The sequence below is a fragment of the Stigmatopora nigra genome, unplaced genomic scaffold (assembly GCF_051989575.1).
Source record: "Stigmatopora nigra isolate UIUO_SnigA unplaced genomic scaffold, RoL_Snig_1.1 HiC_scaffold_131, whole genome shotgun sequence".
NCBI lineage: Eukaryota > Metazoa > Chordata > Actinopteri > Syngnathiformes > Syngnathidae > Stigmatopora > Stigmatopora nigra.
In genome coordinates this window covers 7,501-12,500 of record NW_027551681.1, presented here as the reverse complement: position 1 = coordinate 12,500, position 5,000 = coordinate 7,501, and the positions used below count along the sequence as shown (strand labels likewise).

The window sequence follows — 5,000 nt, the reverse complement described above, 5'->3', positions numbered from 1 at the left end:
GGATTCAGCGCTGGGCTTTTCCCGCTTCGCTCGCCGCTACTAGGGGAATCCTAGTTAGTTTCTTTTCCTCCGCTTAGTAATATGCTTAAATTCAGCGGGTAGCCCCGTCTGATCTGAGGTCGGAACCATAAAAGCCGCGGTTCGATCGATTGAGATTCGGGGAGGAGATCCTTTTATTTCATTTTTTTCGGTTATCGCCCTGCCGACGCGGGTGTCCGCGCACCACGCGCCGGCGCCTTCGGTCCGTGTTGTTTTTGCCTCGGATCCAGTCCATTTTGCGGAGGGACACTCACGGGTCGGTGGTTACTATCCAAATGACCGCCTCGTGACCGCGGACTGTGAGGTCTTTGTGGATCTCAACGACATGCCTCGCTCACATATGCATGTTCCCCGAAATCTCGCTCTCTCGACCACTTCTCTGTACGGGCATGGACGAGCCCCGTATCTGGCTTTACTTAGGGGGTCGGGGTGCGTGCTGGCATAACACTTTCCCCGATCTTGCATCCCCAGTCGCGGGCCACGCCGCGGAACGGTGCCGCCCCTCACCGCCGCGGTCGGGCCCGATTGAATGTCAGGCGACGCTCAGACAGACGTGGCCCCGGGAGGGACCCGGGGCCGCGAGTTGCGTTCAAAGTGTCGATGATCAATGTGTCCTGCAATTCACATTAATTCTCGCAGCTAGCTGCGTTCTTCATCGACGCACGAGCCGAGTGATCCACCGCTGAGAGTTGTCTACAGGTGCCTCCCGACATCTCCAGGCGGCCGCCCGGGTCAGCCCCCCGCTGCCCGGCCACCCATGTAGAGCAGTGATGCCCGGAGACACCTTTCAAGATCGCAACACCTGAGTTGGCAAAGCATCGGAAGGTCTATTGCTCCCAAGGCGGGCACGGTTTATCCACCCCTGATTTGGCTGAGTTAGGCGGTGGGGCCTAGGGTCGATCAAGAGCTCCCCCCATCCTAGGTTCATCCCGACTTGGGTAAAGTGGGGCCCAAGGGGTGAGCGTTGAGATGTCGCCGAAGGCCAGGTAATGGGACCGGTGATCCGGCGTAACTACTGTCCTCGGAGGAATGCGGTGACGTAGCACCGTGAGTCACCCGCGGCTCCTCAAGGAAGCGGCTCTGAGGCTTTTCCCACGGCTCCCGAACCCCAGAACACTCCGAGCGTAGCACAAGACCGGGCCGGGTGGCAACCCATATACCCCCGTTTTGTTGGCACGCGCCAGACGAGCAAAAGCGGAACCGGGTACCTTGTCCGTGGTGGTCGCCGTAATGGATCCGGGCTCGACCACCGTCCATCGAATCGATCTTCCCGAACCTTCATCGCATCAGAGACGGGCAACGTGCACCCCTTTACGTTGACTATAGCGGTTACAGTAAACTGTAACCATTCCGGCCTCGGCGGTGCGGGACCATTGTTTCTCGGGCCCCGACACGTCTATAAGTGCCATCTACATGAGCCTTCGAAAGTCCGGTCCGGGCGAGAGGGAGGGATTCGGCGCCCGACTACCCTAAGAGGCGGAACGCCGCTGCCGGAGACTAGCCCGGGGACGCACGCGCGGACTGCCATGCCCGTGCTCTTGCGCGTCAACCCAGAGAGAGAATCGACAGGGACGGATACCTCCGGGGCCGGCCCTAGGCCCAACCCCCTCTCGTTATGCCTCACGTCAATACGTGCGATCGCCCTGTACCTTGTCACGCGATCGATTCGGTTATTTGCCAACCTTCCTTCACTCCTTCCTTTCGTGGCAGGGAGACGTGCACAGTGCATCTACCGATAGCCGCAAGCAGCCCGGTGACACGACGAGAAAACTGTGGGAACGGCCGGCGGCACCTGCGTGCAACCGTAACAAACCGAGAAGAAGCACAGTTTCTCGTGACGGGGGTTTTTCGCAAAACAAAACAAAGAACTCCCGACACCTCCAGGCGATGACGTAACCCGTGAGTCACCCGCGGCTCCTCAAGGAAGCGGCTCTGAGGCTTTTCCCACGGGCCTGAACCACCCAGAGGCACCAAAGAGGTCGTAGAGATTGTGTACTCCATCCCCCTAGAATAGGCACTTATCTCACAAGCCCCGGCGATGCCAACCCGAACCAACAAGGAAAGTCAGGGCCCTTTTACGGCGCAACTTTTTGTGGCGCTCGATTTGTCAAGGCGGGGGTAAATCGAGTCTTTAAACCAGCGTACAACCACCAGAGGCCTTCATAGTGGCGTACAGGTACCGGGCACCTGACTCCCTTCTTATTACCGGAATAATCCCACACGGGAAGCTTTTTTGTCGCAGACTGTGGAGGGGTTCCCAACCTGGTCCCAACATGATCTGTTTTCATTTTCATTCACGCATCGGTTCTTTACGTGATTTCCAAGCATTTCATCTCGTAACACATGTCCACCATCATTAACACATGTCCGTTACCGTCACATCACATCTTGCCCTGTACTATCGGCTCTTTTTCTGGCCCCTGTGGCTCCATATGTCCGGTGCTTCACCAAGTACCATGTCTCATTTTTGTTGTCCTCCAAGAATCGGCTTTGTCCCAAAGGCTATGGTATTTGGCATATCGTTATATTTCCTCCGGCAATGGCTCGGCTGGTGGTTAGGTTTCCATGTGTGCCCTCCGTCCACATGCGCCCTTTTTGGGAAAAAAAACCGGACTATGGCAGGTCTTTAGTTCAGGTTTGTATCCCACCCCGTGGCTTAGGGATTCTCGTCAACCATCGGTGTCATTTGGCAAAATTTTAGAACTCTCCATATTCGTCAGTATTGTCCTCATTTCCATCGATGAACTCATGGTCATTTCGTTTCCATTTTGTCCTCTTTTTGTCCTCCACATGAACTCGAATGGTGAAATCGTTGCCTTTTTCCCTTGAACTCTTTTTTCTCGCCCGAACCGACACGAGGGTTTTCATGCTTGGGTCGACGGTGCAGATCCCCACCGGGCGGATGCAGATAAGGTGACGATGGTCAGTCCTGACGCGGAGGGGCCTTGGACGAGTGGGGTCTACCACCCGCAGTACCTTAGCCTCCGGCCAATCACCGGTCGCACGCACCAGTCCTCACCGTTATCCAGCTTCGAACGCACTCTCTTCTCTCGGCGTCTCGCCGACCCAGCTATCCCAAACCGACGCGCGGTTGTGTGGAACGTGAACGAGACGACCGCTGAACAAACTCAGCCGGGCGGATGCAGAGACAGTGACGATGGTCAGTCCTGACGCGGAGGGGCCTTGGACGAGTGGGGTCTACCACCCGCAGTACCTTAGCCTCCGGTCAATCACCGGTCGCACGCACCGTGTCCTCACCGTTATCCGTGACCTCGAATGAGTCAGACGCATCGCTCTTGTTGTCACGGCTCTCCAATTGGCCAGAGCGAGACGAAACGCGCTCGCGGGGGACCGTCCGGTTGCAGTGACAGCACGATGGTCAGCCCTGACGCGGAGGGGCCTTGGACGAGTGGGGTCTACCACCCGCAGTACCTTAGCCTCCGGTCAATCGCCGATCGCACGCGCCAGAAACCTCTCCGTTGTTCAGTCCACGAGCTCGCACGAGCCATCCCTCCACACGACTATACCCTGCCGACAGAAGACACGGGCGAGACGACCGCCACATTACATACTAGGCCGAGGCGGATGCAGATAAAGTGACGATGGTCAGTCCTGACGCGGAGGGGCCTTGGACGAGTGGGGTCTACCACCCGCAGTACCTTAGCCTCCGGCCAATCACCGGTCGCACGCACTATGTCCTCACCGTTATCCCGGCTTTCGTTATGCTGCGCACGTTCAGTTCCACTGCCCCCGTTGTCTTTAGCGTGACGTGGTCATACGTGCCAAGCCGCACCCACGCGACCGAGGCGGATGCAGATAAAGTACGATGGTCAGTCCTGACGCGGAGGGGCCTTGGACGAGTGGGGTCTACCACCCGCAGTACCTTAGCCTCCGGCCAATCACCGGTCGCACGCACTATGTCCTCACCGTTATCCCGGCTTTGCAAGCACTATACCCTGGCCCGTCTTGTCGCACTGCTCTTTAAGAGAGCGAGACGACCGCACGGACCGTGACCGTCCGGTTGCAGTGACAGCGACGATGGTCAGCCCTGACGCGGAGGGGCCTTGGACGAGTGGGGTCCACCACCCGCAGTACCTTAGCCTCCGGCCAATCGCCGATCGCACGCGCCAGAAACCTCTCCGTTGTTCGGTACACGGCTCGAACAGCCGCCCCTCACACTTTCACTATACCTCTTTGACCGAGAACGCCCACTCGCACGCACGAGCCCCGGAGCGGATGCAGTGACAGTGACGATGGTCAGCCCTGACGCGGAGGGGCCTTGGACGAGTGGGGTCCACCACCCGCAGTACCTTAGCCTCCGGTCAATCGCCGGTCGCACGCACCAGAAACCTCACCGTTATCGCCGGGAACACGGACGCGCGAGCCGTCCCCACGCGGTCGCCAATCGGGGTTTGCGCTGTGCCCTCTTCAGCACCCCGTGGCTTTCGAGTTCATTTCGAGTCACGGTGAACGCTGTGCCCCATCAGCGACCCGTACTCCTTTCATTTTTTTTTTCACCACCGGCGACCGCTGTGCCCCAGCAGCGGACCCGTAGAGTTCATTTCTCCGACGGCGACGCTGTTGCCCAAGCAGCGACCCGTAATTTCTTCCATCGGCGACGCTGTTGCCCAAGCAGCGACCCGTACCTAGGGGTGACCGCTGTGCCCCAGCAGCGGACCCCGTGACCATATTTTTGAGTTCATCCAACGGCGAAGCTGTTGCCCAAGCAGCGACCCGTATTTTCTCCAATGGTGAAGCTGTTGCCCAAGCAGCGACACCTCATTTCATTTCCACAACGGCGAAGCTGTTGCCCAAGCAGCGACCCGTGTATTTCATTTCTCCGACGGCGAAGCTGTTGCCCAAGCAGCGACCCGTCACTTGGATGAGTTCTTTCTTTTGACACCAGATTCATTCGTATTCAGCCAGGGGTTAATAAGGATTTTTACCATCAATTCATGCCG

At 58.0% G+C, this 5,000-nt stretch overlaps 1 non-coding gene and 1 pseudogene across 1 annotated transcript; both read right to left on the bottom strand.

The window, feature by feature from the left end:
* Positions 1-122, bottom strand: part of LOC144193166 (28S ribosomal RNA) — a 5,567-nt pseudogene extending 5,445 nt beyond the window's left edge.
* A 454-nt stretch (positions 123-576) lies between these two features.
* On the bottom strand, positions 577-730 carry LOC144193164 (5.8S ribosomal RNA). The gene has a single exon (XR_013325642.1). It is a non-coding gene; the product is annotated as a 5.8S ribosomal RNA (ribosomal RNA).
* Positions 731-5,000: the final 4,270 nt, after the last annotated feature.